The sequence below is a fragment of the Felis catus genome, chromosome C2, assembly GCF_018350175.1.
Source record: "Felis catus isolate Fca126 chromosome C2, F.catus_Fca126_mat1.0, whole genome shotgun sequence".
NCBI lineage: Eukaryota > Metazoa > Chordata > Mammalia > Carnivora > Felidae > Felis > Felis catus.
The window spans coordinates 112,833,630-112,851,767 of NC_058376.1; the positions used below are offsets into that span (position 1 = coordinate 112,833,630).

The 18,138-nt window shown below is 40.2% G+C and overlaps 1 protein-coding gene across 1 annotated transcript in view; it reads right to left on the reverse strand.

The window, feature by feature from the left end:
• MED12L (mediator complex subunit 12L) overlaps window positions 1–18,138 on the reverse strand; it is a 335,495-nt gene that overhangs the window by 111,433 nt on the left and 205,924 nt on the right.

Genomic DNA, 18,138 nt, shown 5'->3' on the forward strand with positions numbered 1-18,138 from the left:
AGCTCCAGAAGAGAAAGGGTCGCCTACTGCAAGTGGACAACGGGGACCCCAGCTCCCTTCCTCCTCTGTGAGCTTTTTATAAAAATCCCATGTGCAAAGTCAAGGGGTCTCATCGTTATAGGGAAAACCTGAGGTCCTTACAGGAAAAAGATTTTTCTTTAACATAAAAAGTTAATGTTGTTAGTTGGCCCTAATAGGACAAAGTCAACCCGGGTAAAAATGTATTAAAACTTAAGGTAGATAACAGAACTGCCTTTAGGCCTTTAACAGACACTTAGGAAGTATTTGTCCAGATAAAGTCCCTAATATGATTGCACACACATGACTGGAAAGTTGGGACGATAATCCCCAGAATGTGCAAAGAAGGCCTTTGCTCAACACATTTTTAAGGAGGCTACAACGGATACACTCTCTTTGAATTGATGCTGTTAAGACTTGGCAGCTGGTTATTTTTATAGTTGGATTGATTTCATATCATTGATTACTTAAGTCTCACAGCAACAAATGGCAATGAACTCAACCCAAGAAGGGCAAATCTCTCCAACTAAAAGATCTCCAAGTGTAACCTTTCTCCTCAGGATGCAGTAAACTTGCTTTAAATGTAAAAAAGCAAAAATCCACGGAGAAGTATAAACTGGCATAAAGCAGAGTCAAACCTAATGCAGGACTATTTCTAAGTCTGGCAAATTCTTTTAAGATTGAGCCACTATTAGGTTGCCTAATTTTTGTTCACAGACTTTCCCTAGGGCGGTCTACTCATCTATAACTTAATCCACCCTAAAGAGAATGGAATGGAAAACCATTTAAATTGTAGTTGTCTGTTTTTGTTTGTTTAGGAACAGGCAATAGAAGAAACAGAATTCTGAATTTTTGACAATTCAACTACTAGTATTATTTATTTATTTGAGAGACAGAGACAGAGCGTGAGCAGGGGAGGGGCAGACAGAGGGAGACACAGAATCTTTAGCAGACTCCAGGCTCTGAGCTGTCAACACAGAGCCCGATTTTGCAGGGCTTGAACTCACAAACTGTGGGGCTCCAACTCAAAAACCTTGAGATCATGACCTGAGCCAAAGTCTGCCGCTTAACTGACTGAGCCACCCAGGCGCCCTCAACTATTAGTATTTAAATTAAACACATTTTTGTTTTTCTGTACTAACACAGAAAGAAAACCAATTAGAACATGCACATATACATACACACACACACACACATATATATACACACACAGACATATAGATATAGATATAGATGTAGATATATAGTTTAAAATAATAAAACTTAAAAATAAATTAGTACGTAAAGTTAGTACAGAAATTAGTACATAAATATATATATTTTAAAGGGGCGCCTGGGTGGTGCAGTCGGTTAAGCGTCCGACTTCAGCCAGGTCACGATCTCGCGGTCCGTGAGTTCGAGCCCCGCGTCAGGCTCTGGGCTGATGGCTCGGAGCCTGGAGCCTGTTTCCGATTCTGTGTCTCCCTCTCTCTCTGCCCCTCCCCCGTTCATGCTCTGTCTCTCTCTGTCCCAAAAATAAATAAAAAACGTTGAAAAAAAATTAAAAATAAAATAAAATAAAATTTAAAATAATAAAATATATATATATATATATAATTTCCTTAAGGTGTAAGTAAACACTAAATAATATCTATTATTGACGTATGACTTCAAAAAGATTGCACATTTAATATTTTCATTTATGTTCACCCATGATAGTAACAGGTTTTAATTCCATCTGTTGAAATTTCATTTATTTACTTATTTGTTTGCTGCAAAACCTTGCGATCTTTTGTAGATTTTTATCTGAAAGTTCTAAAATTAATTACAGATAAGAAAAGGTGATTTGAATATATAAATTTATCACTGTGGGAAAACTTTTACAAAGAACAAAGTTGTTTTCTCTTTAAAAATGGAATTCAAAGGATTAGGTGAGAACTCACCCCCAAAATAACTCTAAAATATTTTGAATACTGATATTTGTGTATATATAAAAATAGGTCCACAGAGATCATCAAATTATTGAATAAAACAACAGGTTTCCAATGTTATCAATCACTAGTAGAAACACATTTCAAGTTTAGTTTTTAAATAATAAGCTAAATAATATCTTAAAGGATTTGTCCTTCATAAAATACATTCTGATTCCTTTTAATCTAAGCTTTAATTGGCAGGAGGGTTATAAATGCATATTTTCTAATTAGCAGTAGAAAGCCCCTCCATCCCTGCATAATAAAATGAAACAAAGAAAAAGAAAAAAGAAAGAACCTAAACACTGGGACTAATTTAGTAGGGGCCAAGCCCAACCTTAGACTCCATCCCCCTCTCCTTCAACAGTCCTCTGGCATGCTGAGCTCCAGCCCTCTGTGTTCCCTTCAGGTGAATCACCTTCTGATTCCTGCAGGTTCAGGAAATGCTCTTCCGCAGTCGACAGATCTCACCTACTCTCAGATGTGAGTCACTTACTTTAGCGAGAGAGCAAGTTGCTCCAGTTGTTCCAAGCAGGACAATCTGAAAGGGTGCCTCAGAGGACACTCTCAAGGAGGGTAGGGGAGAACCCACCTTCTCCGACAGGGAGAAAAATGCTTATTTTTCATGCTGTACCAGACAACCCACTTCTCTGTTAACCATAGTTTCCAGGCTTATTCTTAATTAGAGTTGAGAAGCTTGTTCCAACTCGAAGACACCGTATCAGGTGAATGGACACCCAGACACCGCAATGAAAGGTAAATCAAAAAAACTTTTTTTTGATTTTCTTAAAAGCTGTGGTTGATAGGACACAGCACTGATTAAGACTGTAATTATCCTTCTGCTTAAATCTGAGGTCTGAAGAAAAAGTAGAAATTAGAATATGAACTGAATGAGATAATGTAACGACTCTGTGGGAGGCACCACAATCCAAAACAGGGGCCATACATGCTTCATGGGGCTTCGCGGTTTCCAACTCAGGCGGGCGGAAAATGTAAACTGTGTATCGTGACTTCAAAAGGGGAAATGATGATTTGGAAATCACTTCTGTTTCAGTGAAATCTTTTATCACATTTACTTTATTAGGTTGAGTAAAATCCACAGTCTCTTCTCATTGTTTCCTACGTCCTAAAATGTATATTTGTTTCATAATCCTTCATTTACATTTTTTTAAACAGAGAGACCAAAATGAGAAAGATGATTTTTCTGCCCAGATTGCCTCATTCTGATAAAAGAATCTCAATCTTCTCATTGTCCCACAAAGAACAGGGCGATCCTCATTCCTATTCCATTAAGAGATCATGTTAAAACATGTCACGAAGGCACTGAGGAAACTGCCCGGCTACTGACAAAGGGCTCGAGACAGCTTAGTTCGGCTTCACGTTCAGACTGTTGGGGAAGTTTTTGCTTCACTGAGGAAAACAAAAAGCAAGCATGGGGATTTGAACCTGTCAGTGTTATAATAAAGACTTTAAAAGATAGGTGAGTCTAAAGTAGAAGGACTTTTTGTGGTTAACAACATTTAGCTGCTAGAGAATTTTATATTGTATTCCAAATTGAATCTGCTTTCGCGTTAGGGGTATTAACATTTTCAACAACAGCTTTCTTTCAAAATCCTAACTAGAGATGCCAACTTCCTAGCAAAATACATAGCAAAAACTTTGCTTCTCTATTACCAAAACTATATGGGACAGGGAGAGCCAGACATTGCTCATATTTTATATCATTATTATCTCTGCCAGCTTGGGGTTAACAAAAGTCTTTCCTTCTTGAAATTAGGAATCAAGGAGATTCTCTTAGTCCTTCAGCAAAATCCTTTGCTAAGACTATCATTTGCCACATCTACTTGAAAAGTCTTTTGATATATGTGGGTGAAGGCAGAGGGGCTGGAGGAATAGATTCCTGAATACTGTATTTAAGGATGTAGGCACAAAATCATAACTTTCATGAAAAGGCTTAGGGGAAATTTCCTAGCCAGAGACAGCGTGCTGAGAGGGATTCCTGCATTCAAGGAAGGGGGTAGGTGAATAGACACTAACTGAAAATTAATGTTTTTATTCAAGCTACTGGTGTTCACGCCCTCTTTGGAGTCTGCATGCTTTTCTCCCTTCCTTGCTATCTTAGGGGTTCACTTCCTTCAAGAACAAAAAGTATTTCATGCTTAGCCTGTACTCAGAAAATTCCACAGAAATTTAACATAGAGGACACAAGAACAGTCATTCGTTCTTTGTATGCCTCTAAACAGGAAAACTCATACAACTCCCTCAAAGCCTGTCCTGGTGAGAACAGAAGTGAGGTGAAATCTAAGGCAAATCACCTGGGAGCAACCCACAGTCTTGAGGACAGAGGTTCTCCACGGGCATGGGGACAGAAGTTTGGTTCAGGGCAGAAAGTCAAGGACTCACAGCAAAATGACCAGGGCTAGGATGCAGACTGTGCCAAAAGTTATCAGTAAGTTGGGCAAGCCTCTTACTTCCCTGGAAGCTCACTCCCATCCCTCACAATAAAATGAGGGAATCAGATTAGATGGTCATTAGAGGCCCGCAGCATCTCTACATTCCCATAATCCAGGTGATATGCCGAGGTACTAGGATTCATTATCAAGAACCAAGGCTTGGATCTAATAAAGGAATGTTGGAGGGGGCACTGGGTGGATTCCAACAAGATAAGGAGGACTGATCCTCTCTCCACTTCTGTCCCAGCCAACTACATGATGTGAATCAAATCCCAACGTCTTTAGGCTCCAGATTCTCCCTCTGCAAGATTGAGATGAGAACAGTTAGCTCCTTGCTTCCTCAGGTAGAAAGCTTTGCAGTAATACAAACACAAGGGCCACTTGCAGTTCTTATAGCTGTGACCATCAAAAGCAGAGAGGGAGAGCCAAGGCAACCATGACCTTGTGGTTAAAAAGTAGATGAGATGAGCCACTTGGAGAGTATCAAAGTGAATAAGAAACAAGACTCACATGTTCTCCATCAGGCCAATGGTTAAGTCTAAGCTCCTTTCTGGCCTGGTGACACTTTTAAATATTCTTCCTCCCTATGTGGCAAAAATGGGCAGAATAGAATGTTTGTTCTCTACCTTGCACCTAATTAGCATATTTTTATCTTTTATTAACATTCATATTAGCCAAAGATGAAAACATTTACACTAAAAGGCGCTTGAAGAAGAGTACTGATTAAGTTTCACATAGTATAAGACTTCACATTAAGCCATTCATATCAGTGACTCCTTAATTTGTCTTAAGGCAATTTCTAATAATAATTTCTATCATTTTAGAAACAGAAGCTAACTCCTAAGTGACTTTTTATAATGTATTAGATAAAAGTCATGACACAAACTGCCCTTCTAGCCTTAATACTAAAACCATCATAGCTTAATATATGCCCAAGAGCACTGCATATTTCACCCATATTCAAAAAACAAATGGAGACAGCTGTAAATACTGTTATTACCACCATTTTACAGCTGAGGAAACTGAAGTTTAAAAGATACACAAGTAGCAGAGCTCTCATCCTGAACCATGTTTTTCTGCCGTCAACCATGCTCTTAGTCACTACTTTGCAATCTCTGGGTAAATGCACTATTTGCCATAGTGACCTCCCCCCCTTTTTTTGCATAGTTTATAAGCAAAATTATATAGATTTGTGATTTATTTACTGTGCTACCGGACTGCAGGAGATAAATGGCTATCTTGGGTACGTGATAGATTACAATCAAGATGGATCTACTTTACTTTCTACTCTTTCCAAAGGAGACATCATATAATAATCAGCACATGACCCCCCAATTCGTGGGGAGGCAGCAACAACAGAATAGTTATGAGCACAACACTCAGAGTGACTTGTGTTCAAATCCAGGCTCCATCACTTACCACGTGTGTTAACCTGGGCTCTTGTACTCACAGGTCTACTGAGGGAACCTCGCTAAGCCTCAATTTATTTGAAAAATGGTGTGGGGGTGGGGGAAGACTATTCTTACTAACACTCAGGTAGCATCAAAATAGTGAGTTCTTACTATATGCCAAGCTCCAATAAAAAGATCTCTAAGGATCCGATGAGGTAATACCGTGGTAATACCTCATTCAATCCTCAAATCAATCCAATGATGAGTATTTTCCAGGAGAGAAAAGGGAAGCATCGAGGTTAGGTAACCTGCCCAAGTAAATGGCAGATCTGCAACTTGAATCTAATGTCTTCTTAATAAATTAAAGTGTATCTAAATAATTCACAACTGTCCTACATGCACAATAGGATTAGCCAGTATTTGCCAAACCCTTATGCTTCTTAATGCTGTTGCTGTGCCTAACAAGATAGAAACACAGACTTTTCCACTACCAGAGGAGGGGTTAGCCAATAGACTGAACATGCTCTCAGGTCAGAGATACTACTGGCCTTCAGCCACCAGAGTAACTCTCCAGCGGACAGACAGTAGAGCAAAACTCTGATTTTCAAGGCCATGGAGAGTACTAAATAAACCAAGATTCTGGTTGCTTCCAAAGCAGAAGTCAGTATAATAGAGGACAGCTGAAATAAAATAATCTAAGGTTCCCGCACTACAGATGCTTATGATCTAGTTGAAGGAAGGAAAATGCTAAGAGAAAATACTGGGCTGTTAGCACTCAGCTACATGGCTTCAGGCAGAGAGCTGACAGAGGAGAGGTAAGAAAATGACACATGGACATGAGCTGCCCCTAGGCTACAGGCACCACAGGGTCTGCCACACTGCTTTTGGGATGCATGGCCTCCCTGGCCACACCTCCTCCTCTTCCAACCTACCAGACTCAAAGCTTATAAACAAAACTGAAAACAAATCATCATTGCGCTTTTCAAAACAATGTAAATTGGTTGAAAGAGAAAATTGAAAAAACTACAAAACTAATTGTTTACTAGATGCATTTACAAAGAAGACAATCCTTCATAACATGGGTTCAATGTGGTTACCCACAGTAAGACATAATACTTAAATAATCACAATTATTTTGTGGTTGTTTCTACCAAGCGTTGTAATGATCTGGATAATGAAAACTTTAAACAAGATGAAGTATTGCACGTGTCAAAGTGTCTAATGTAGTACCTATATCATATGTGGCAAAATGAAGGAATAAAAAACAGTGGATGCCATCAAAAAGGTAACAACTGTATTAATGCATCTGCATATTACGGTCATTGTTTAATGGATATTTCCATTGTATTTATTCAACACCAATATTCCCTTCCCCCCAAAACATTCTTTCTAATTTCATGCTGCAATAATATATCCTATCAAAAATTTCTCAACTGGTAGGTAGGCATATGAAAATGCCATTTTCACATGTACAAAATATTATTTCCAAGTGGTTCAATCTAATACACCATCATTAGCAGTAAGAAGAAACTTCAGAGCTTCTGAAGTAGTCATCCCAAATTAAATACAATGCCATTAATGTCTGAAATCCTATACATTGTCTCAAAGCTTGTCTTACAAACTCATCAATTTCCAAAAGGAAATTATGAAGGGGAAATTGGTAAAACTCAGGTAGAGCTTTGGAGCAAGCATCAGGTAACAAGGCTCTAGTCCCACAGGGAATGAACAGAAACGCTAAGGAAAGGCTTGGTGCAGCCAGTGTCACAAATTGTAACCCACAGACAAACTTTATTGGGCCTACCCAATGTGTTAACAAAATTAATCTGTAACTTAAAATTCATGCAATTTTATAGAAAATCCATTTTTCTTATAAATCAGATAATCTGATAGCAGCTGACCCATACACCTGTGTGGCAACAATCCAGAGCCTGAGACTAGGGCAACATCCCCCCAGGACATACAGTCCTCAGCCCTGCTGTTTATCTACCCTGACGCTTTGGCTGTTAGCTGGATCTTACTAGCATACTAGTACTGTTGATGATTTCTTCTGATACCTGGCTCACTTTCCTTTGGGGGGATATTACCTATGGGGCTTTATTTGAATTGGCAACCCTCCACTTTAGTCCCCCTACTTCAGAGGGAGGTGTTCGGAAACATCAGAGGACCAGTGTATGATGACCCTTCTCCTGGCCTTTGTCCATGTCTTACATGAGATCAACTGCCAGTTCCTATTCTCTCAGCCCTTCCTGTGTTGTACTCTTCTACTTCAGATGGCAAAATAAGATACTCATTAAGGAAACAATGGTAGATCTCTGCTAAGAGCAGTTTAGGTCACAGGGGGCAGCCACATTCCAAGAGAGCCTAACATGAAGGCAAATGTTTTTTGAGCCTGACCCTCTATCTTCAGGTACTCTGATGGATTCCGGAGATAGAAGGATTCAGAGACTCTCAAGCAGTCAGGCAAACAAGGAAAATGCAATAGTTGGAATTCTGGACAACGAGGCAGACAATAGGGACTGAGGAGCACTGACACAGTATAGGGGGAAGCACGGAAGGCTTTTAGAAGAGGTCACAGAGGAGTGAGACTTGAAAGCTGTGTAAGGAGCTTGCCCTTACATAGCTGGGCAAGGGAGAAGCGGGATTTCCAGAACAAAAGGGCCAGGTAGACAGGCAGTCTGGTACAGCTGCGAAGTGGGCAGGTAGACAAGATCAGGTCACGAGGGTACCTACAGAGGGGCTTCAGCTGTATTCTGTACAAGACAGGAAGCTAGAAGAGAGGGCTGTAATGGTAGAGGACATTAATCAAGGAAATATGACGGGGGAAAAAGAGAAAACACATATGAGAAATATTATAATAATGCAAACAGTTACTTATTTCTCCTAGTTGAGCAACTTACCATCTGTATACATCTATCCAAAATTATTTTGATTCAAATATTCCCACTAGTTTGAGAAGCATTGTTTTAAAAATCAGGTAACTAATGCCAGTGACGTTGATTTTAAGAATCACTTTAAAGAAAATACTATACGTGTGTGTGCGCGCGTGCACGCATATATATGGGTATGTGTTCACACACACATACATGAAATCAATTATATATGACGCCAGATCCTTTTATTACATATATATGGGTGGGGAAATTTATCTCTTGTTTTTACAAGAGGACAAAGTAAGTAACAGGGAGGGTCTGATGCTGATAAAAATGTGAAATATCCACTAGTATTAAAGACCTCATTAGAATGTTTTCATTAGAAATGAAGGTAAGGGATAAAAGTGAAGGAGGACTTGCCTCTTAGGAATCAGTCTTATTCTATTAAACAACGTAACGGTTTGACTAAACTGTGATCTGAAGATTTAAGGTAGCTGAGCTGACACCCATTCTACAGGTAGGTGTTCTGTTGAGAACACCTCCCCTTTACCCACAGCTAGAAAACTGTGATGACGACCTTCCTGGAATGGTGAGAAGACCCCCACCATCACAGCATGAAGAATCACGTTACCTCTGAAGTATAGTGCCTCCACCATGGAATGACCCTTGTGAAGTCAGGAACAGCCACTCCCTGAGCCTGTGCAAAGCATTCCTCCCTTCTTCAGGATGTGAATCCAGCAACTGAACACTCTACCTGGGACCTTAAATTCTGAGATATTTGTTTTAAGGAACCAGAAGTTACCTGAAATATATTTGGTTCCACAGAGTCATTTAAAACCATTACTCTGGTTATTGAAACTAGAACCCCTAACCTCTCTGACTAGCCTCCTCTGTTTCAATCATCCAGAATTGAGCTATATATCAATCAGACTTTGCCTAAAGAGAAAATAAAACTATACATGTCAATTCAGTCAACTCTAAAAGTTAACTATATGATTAATAACAAATTTTATTACTGAACAGAAAAAAAACGTACTATTTGCCATGAGTTACACCTTTATAATACTGTAGTACTTACAACATAAAATTGACTTTGTATATATTATCTCACAACTTCTCACAGCACCTTTGGGAACTAGTCCAGGCATGTATTATTTTTCCCATTTCAGAAATGTACAAGTTCGAGAGCTAAAATGTTTTGTCTAGGGTCACAGACTTAAACAGAGTCAAAAACTTAATACCTGCCTATGAATTGAGGTATAAGACACTAGCCAGGTTACTTCTGAGGTTCCATTCATCAAGTCAAGTAGCATAGCAGAGAGGCTCTGGGGTCACAAAAACTAAAGCTCCTTTCCTGGCTTCGCCTCTCAGTGTGTGTGATGTTGGGCAACTTGTTGAATCTCCCTGGTAAGGTTCCTCTCCTGTACAAAGGGAATAACCAGGTTTAGGGAAGGTTCTAAAGAAGCATCAGACCCAAGCGTTGCCTTCATGGAGTTCACAATCCACTTTACACCACTCTCAAAGAAATAGTTACCCAAAAATAAATAAACGTTGAAAAAAAAAAAAAAAAAAAAAGAAATAGTTACCAACAAGTGGTCAGAAGTCACCTGATAACTAATCTGCTAAATCTCAATGTGAACCAAAAGACACATAATTGTAGGCTATAGATGTCAAGTGCAAGTCTGAAAAGAGAACTTCAGAGTAGCACCCGAACAACCTGATGGACTGTGCTTGGCACTCCAACACTTTTCGGATGTGACTCGAAGCATGCATTAACGAAGCGACCTATGACTACAGTGACCTAATTTCAATACAAAAAAAAAAGTAAACTGTATCCAGTGAGGTAACCTGTTTCTTTCCCAAGGCCTCCAGCAAAGCTGTTGTTACCAGCATTGGAAAACCCTCCCTCCCACCCTCCTTCCAGCTTAAATTTAAGGTATTCTTGGGTTACAGACGGTTCCAAAATAAGAGACTATTATCTTTGACCAGAAACTTCGCATTAGATGTTTTTTGTGAATGTTACATCTTTACCATTGAAATGTAAGGATACCACAACAGTATTCCCATATGAGTTACTAATTTATTATGGCTTTTCTGTAAGAAAATGACCAACCTGCTGCTAAAAAGACAAAACAGAACAAAACAAAACCCTCAGATCTGAAATTCTAACAGTTTTGGATGTGAGCCTCTAAAATTCAAACAAGAAAGTGGAAGACAAGTAAGAGAGAACCACTGCCACCAATTAATCACTCCAACAAATGATGAATAACCGCATTCAGGGAGGAAGCACTTCACTGTCATTCATTTTTCCTATCTTGATCAGAAGGACAGTAACGAGACCCTGTGCAGCCAGAGAGGACATTGCTGGGTCCCAGCGGGCACACCTGCTGGCTCTTTCTGCTGAGGCAGGGGTTCCCCCAAGCTGGGCACAAGGGGCTCACCAACCAGGCTGAGGTCGAACACAGTGAATTCTAACTACAAGGCTATGTGCCTAAGGTAGCAGTTCACCAGTCCTGGATGCTAATCTTTCCCCTGGTCCTCCCATTACCCTTTCAGGGAAACAGGAGAGAGTTAGACATCTAACACGCCTGGGTTCAAGCCTCTACACCACCATTTATAACCTTTCCTTCCTTGGGACCCAGAATCTCAGTTCTCCCTCCAAGAAAAACAGTTTTATAATAACCAGCAGGGTTTTTGCTTAAAGACCCCAGCACAGGGCTGAACACAGAGAAAAGCTCAATTGTGACCATTAATAATTCTCAAGTGTGAACTAAGTAAGATCTCCTGACACCATTTTTCTGAATCGCTAAGAGGTACCAGGGAAATCATTTGGAAAGAATACTCTGCAATGGTCCTCAAAGCAAGAAAAATTAGGAGTCCATAGGCAAGGAGCAGAGGAAGAAGAAAAATACATTTATAAACCTAAATAGAACACTTCTTGATCCATATCAATCAAATGTAGTCACGTAAGATTAAATGACAAACCAAAGGTTATAAAACCAAATATCTATAGGATCAGTTAACACTCCCAAGTGAGGGCACCCAGGATGCCAACAGAAAATGCTGGGAGCTGGCAAACTGGCGTGCACACTGCCCATTGGGAAGAGGCAGCTGATGCTGCTGGATTACTTGTGCTCAGTGTTTGCATATCTCATTCTTCAAACTCAGGATCCAAACCTGAGTTCTTATATGCAATTTCCTGGTGTTTTCAACATTGTTCAGGCCAAACAAAACTAGATCTCCAGTTCAGAAGATTAGCAGTTCCTTCACCAGCTGGACGGGAGAAAACAAATGCCCCCTCTGCCCTGTGCCCCCCCCCCCATTTCCTGTCCTCCAAAATGAGGCTCCAGAATCGTTCTTCATTTTTATTCTGGGCCAGTATAATAGAACTCCAGCTTCAGCTTCTATCAGATCTGGGATGAATCCTGACTCTACCCATTACTCGCCATGTGAGTCAGGGCAGGTTAATTAACGAGTCTGAACCTCAGATCATCCCACCTGGGGGGGGGGGGGGGGGAAGGGAACGAAGCAACTAGGTCATGGGACTGCTCTGAGGATTGTACGAGACATCAAGCAACTGGTCCAAGGTCTAAAATAAAGGAGACACTGAGAACACAGTAGTCCTTTTCCACCACCCTCATTCCACCACCTCCTCAGTCAAAGGAGGATATCAATGGATGGTTAAAAAAAGAAAAAAAAAAAAAAAACACAACAACAACAACAAAAACCAGGCCTCTAAGCATCGATACCATCTAACCTCAGGAATGGCTGTGAAGCTTGGGCCTACATCAGACATCACATTCTTGAGTGGTTTCATCAGCTCTCAGCTGGGGGAGCAGGAGGTGGCACAACAGGATTCCCGCCCGTGAACAAGGTCCTGGAACCAAGCCATTACTACCGCTGAAGCAGCCCTCATTGCAACACCCTGCAGGCGCCGGGACATGCCAAGGACGCACAGCACCCCTGCAGTTTATGTGCACACAGCAGTCAGATGAGGCTCAGACACAACTTAAAGGGCAAGCTCGCTGAACAAAGAGATCAGTCAAAGGGCTGGGACCACAAACCACATAACACTATCAGCATCAACAAGGTGACAAGAACATGGTTCACTTTGTATCCAACCTATCAATCACCAGATAAATTCTATTGTGTCCCTATGCTACACAACAGGAACCAGCAAGACGGCTCCTACCCTGTGCAATGGTGCCAGGTGGTCATAAATATTCTCATTTTAACCTGGCGGTCATCCCTTCGTGGACATATCCTCATATTCGTGTTTTTCATGAGGAAATGGAGGGGCAGAAAGTTGGAAGGTAACAGAAGTTGAAACCCCACACTCCACCACACTGCCACCGTGCTTGGCTAGGAGTAAGGGCAATGGGTGTTTGTTTTTTACGTTAATTATTTTTGAGAGAGAGAGTGCACACATGCATGAGTTGGGGGGCGGGAGGCCTGCAGAGAGAAGGAGGGAGAGAATGCTAAGCAGGTTCTGTGCACTGTCAGCACAGAGCCCAATTCGGGGCTCAAACTCAGGAGTCATGAGATCATGATGAGCCAAAATGAAGATTCAGACGCTTAACCTACTGAGCCACCCAGGCGCCCCACGGTTGGTTAAGGTTGACAGTTTCAATCAAATGAAAATGATCTTTGAATTGCATTTAGGGAAGGACTACTAGACATAACACAAATAAAAACTAACATTTAACACAAACAAAAACATTTATAAAGCACTTATTTATAAATGTATATTCTAAGTTAACCTCTTAATGATGCTATAGAGCAGATAACATTATTGTACCCATAATTCAAAAGATTCCTTATGGGAAATTTATCCCCAAAGCTTACTGGCAACTCTTAATGATCAAAATCCAGCTTCTTTTAACTTCCACCCTCTACGATCTTCAAAACAAAAATTACGCCTTCTATCTGATTAGGAACTCTAATGCAAGAATTTCCGTACCATTTAATAACTCGGGTTTAGAGAGCAAAAGAAAAGCATGGCTACTTGGGTTATTTAGAAAAAAAAATCTGCCAACAAGAAGCAGGAGAAACTTGAGAGGAAAGAAGCAGAGACCAGACAGGAGGTCAGTACAGCGACCCACACATGAAACTATGAGGGCCTTGTTCTAGAAGGGGCCTTCGGGAGTAGGGGTTGTAACAGCTTTCCTTCACAGCAAAGGAAAGATGTAACAAGACAAACAGGAAGATCAAGTAAGGGGCTGACCAGGTAAGGGGGAAAGCACTCCTTTGACCAAGAGATGAAGCAAATATTCAGAAACAGGGATAAAAGGAAAAGTGGTTTCCATGGACGAAAGGGAAAACAGTTCAAGTTCAGAGTTGTCGACTATGAGGAACATCCACATATAGCACATTCCATTGTGCAAGAAGGACTGAAGTTTAGGGAAAGGAAAAGAGGGATCAGGGAAGAGAGGTTATAGCTGAGCATCCGAGTAGACATGAGCACTCCTGAAGAAAAAGGAAATAAAAGAATGAGGAGCCATGGCCTAAATTCGGGAAAGCATGTTATTTAGAGATGGTAATAAAGGAGATGGAGAAGGAGAGAGCAGACTCTCAGAGGCCAGTACAGGAGAATAAAGTATCTCATTTCCCATAACTGAAAAACAAATTAGATTCCAGAAAACATAAATATTTTATCAGAAACTAATTAAAACCCAACTCTTCTATATAATTTCAATAATAATTAAGAGAATGGAAGCATGGATTCCCCAGAAGTCTAAATCATCACCCATATCCAAGGTCTCTGGATTTGGGATCCAATTCTAAAGATTTTATTTTTTATAGTACTTTTTAAGTTTGTTTATTCATTTTTAGAGAGAGAGAGACCACAGGAGAGGGAGACAGAGAAAGAGAGAGACAACAGGTGGGAAGGGAGAGGGAGAGAAACAGAGAGACAGAGAATATCAATCCCAGGCAAGCTCCTCATTGGCAGCACAGAGCCTGATCTGATGCAGGGATCAAACCGACAAACAGTGAGATCAGGACCTGAGCTGAAACCAAGAGTTGGACACCTAACTGACTGAGCTATCCAGATGCCCCTGGGACCCAATTCCAAAAGAGGAAATTCATGAATGAATCATATATATTGCTAAGCAGCCCCCCCACACACACTCCAAGAGATGCAACTCTTGCTAAATGTCCTTTGCATTTCACCACCTGCTTTAACAGAAGATAGGGAATGTACCTGTTATGTGTTTCTCTTGGTCTTAAAAACTCATCTGTAGTGTTGGTCAGTTGCTAGCCTATTTGTAGGACTTTTCCTTTCTGTGTGCTCTTTCGTCCTTTTTAACTTGAGATGATATTTATATGCCATAATTTGTATCAATTTTGAGCATATGAGTCAATACTTTTTAGTAAATTTAGAGTTTTGCAAACCATCACCACAATCCAGTTTTATCACCCCTCCCCCCAATAAAACCCCTCATACCCTCACAGTTATTCTCAACTCCCACCCCCAGCGTTGAGGCAAACACTAATCTTTCCACTTCTATAGATTTGTTTTTTCTGGACATTTCATCTAAATGTTATGTAGTCTTTCACATCTAGCTTCTCTACCTGGCAAAATGTTTTTGAGATTTGTCAATATTATAGCTGCATTTCACTCCTTTTTGTTGTGAAGTAATATTGCACTGCAGGACTATACCACATTTTGTTTATCCATCATTCATCAATTGATATTTAGGTTGATTTGACTTTTAGCTACTAGAAACAATGCTACCAAAATATTTCCACAGGAGTCTGCATAGGCACGTTTTCATTTCTCTTGGGTAGATATATATGCGTGGAATTGTTGGGCTGAATGATAAATTTAGTTTTACCTTTATAAGAAACTATCAGACTGTTTTCAAAGTGGCCACATCATTTTAACTTCCCACCAGCAATGCAGAAGTGTTTCTGTTTTTCCACGTCCTTAGCAACACTTCATTTTCTCATTTTTATTTATAGCCACTCTGGCAGATAGGAAATAACATCTCATTGTAGGTTTTTATTTAAATATCCCCAATGACTAATGATGCTGAACACCTTTTCGTGTGCTCTTGGTGAAAACGTCTACACAAATCTTTAGATCATTTATTTTCTCACTGGTTTTCTTATTAAGAAGTTGTAAAAGTTCTTTGCACACTCTGAATACAAATCCTTTATCAGAAATGTGATATATAAATACTTTCCCCAAGTCTCTCTTCTGGGTCCTTCTTAATGGCTTTCTGCTTTCTCTCCCGCTGTTGCGTGTGGCTCACCCATATTAGCTCCTCTTCTAGTATGGGTAAGCCATATTGGAATTCTTGTTACTCAGTAAAGTATATTTGAAGCCAAGAGAAAGAAAACCATGTAACTTGGGAACAGAGAAATGTACAAATTAAGGTGTTTGTCAGGTAAACTCCATGAAATGTTTCCATCAGAAGCTTGATTCAAAAAAAGAAAAAAAAAAAAAAAGGCTTACTGAATCCAAGGGTTATCATTATGAAGTTCAGAAAACTGCTTCAATCATTCTTTTGAGTAATTTTTAATAATTAAAAACAAAGTGGAGTTTCACATCCTTGCCTACTTTAAAATCCTGCAACACTGACACCAAAATAGGAAAGACTCTTAAGAGCCCGAGTCATTGTCCATGCTCTGTTAACCAAAAAAAAAAAAAACCTTTTTGGTGCCCACCATGTAGTGATTTGACACGAGACATGGATAGGGTGTCTAAATTCACAAAGAGAGGATCCTGGTGGAGGGAGCGTTCACTAACAATATGGGAAATGTTTTTTCCATCTACTACCAAATCTAGCCCCCAAAGTTCAGGAGATACTAGGGAACAGAAAAGGGCAAAGTAACAGATAAAGAAACATTTGCTGCCAAACTCTCCAATACGCTTCTGCCTGCAAAGTGCTCTTTCCCTGCTGACTCAGCAACTGTAAGTGCTTACACCAGCCAGAAATCTGCTTTGCACTTTTAAGGGGATGAGGTTACTTGGGATCTCTGCAGCTGCACAGTCTATCAACAACATCAGTAAAGAGAAAAAGTCTCACATGGTTTCATGAGCAACAGTGTGACTTCCCCTGTAGCAAACCATTTAAAACATAAACGCATTGGACTTGACCAGCACACTTTTCAAAATCAGTTTCCAGGATTTCTGCTTTTATCAATACTTCAGAGAAACCAAAAAACACAGGGCTACTTGAAGGAGAACCAGGGGAAACGTTTTCTAGCATTTAATGTTACATGCACATATGATCTCAGCTAATCTTTTTTTTTTTAATTTTAATGTTTATTTATTATTGAGAGACAAGAGACAGAGCATGAGGATGGGAGAGACAGAGAGAGGGGGAGACACAGAATCCGAAGCACGCTCTAGGCTCTGAGTTGTCAGCCCAGAGCCTGACGCGGGGCTCAAACTCACAAACCGTGAGACAGATCATGACCCAAGCCACAGTTGGGCGCTTAACCAACTGAGCCACCCAAGCACCCCGATCTCAGTTAATCCTTTATAAAAATGTATGGAATCTGAAGGTCTGAAAAGTTAAGGTATTAAGTCATAATCGCACGCCCATCACTCAAACCCAATTTAATTCTTCACTCCTAATCAAAACTTTCAGATTGAATGGAATTGTCACAGAGAAATACAGGGACTTAGGAGGCAAACGTTCCAATGATGTTAAATTTTTAATGGAATTCTATGTTTGAGGAAAACATAGAAGCTCACACAAATTACAGTCCCAAAAGGGATTTTATAGGGCCTTCAGGGCAATTCCAGAAAGGTCAGGTGACTTACTAGAGGTCTCACAGCTGGTTACTGTAAACCCAGAACTAGGACCCCAGAGATGATAAGAATAGGATAGATACTTGAAAGCATGTGAGCTTAGGGGTGCCTGGGTGGTTCAGTCAGTTAAGCACCTGACTCTTGATTTCAGGTCAGGTCATGATCCCATGGTTCATGAGTTCGAGCCCCACATAGGGCTCTCTGCTGACAGTGCAGAGCCTGCTTGGGATTCTCTCCTCCTCTCTCTGCTCCTCTTCCAAACATGCTCTCTCTCAAATTAAAGAAAGATTTAAAAAAAGAAGAAGAAAAAGAAGAAGAAGAAAACATGTGAGCTTCTAAAACACTCTTACGTACATCAGCACTAGATCTTTATAAAAATTTTTAATAATCTCCAACTGCATGTAAGTCTTGTCATAGATGCATTTATTATATGCTCAGGTTAGGTGCGGGTGGGGGGGGTGGGATGTGGTAGAAGCAGGGAGAGGACTACATAAGCTAACACGTTCTGAGTGCATTCCTATACCCAGGTTCTGATAAATGTCTTATATGAACTATTTCAAGTAGTCCTTATTACAATCTTGGAGTATGATTATTATCATTCTAATTTCAGAGATGAAGACACTGAGTCACAGAGACATTAGTAGCTTTCCCAGGGCCACAGAGTGGCATTCAGATAGACCACATACACAGAAA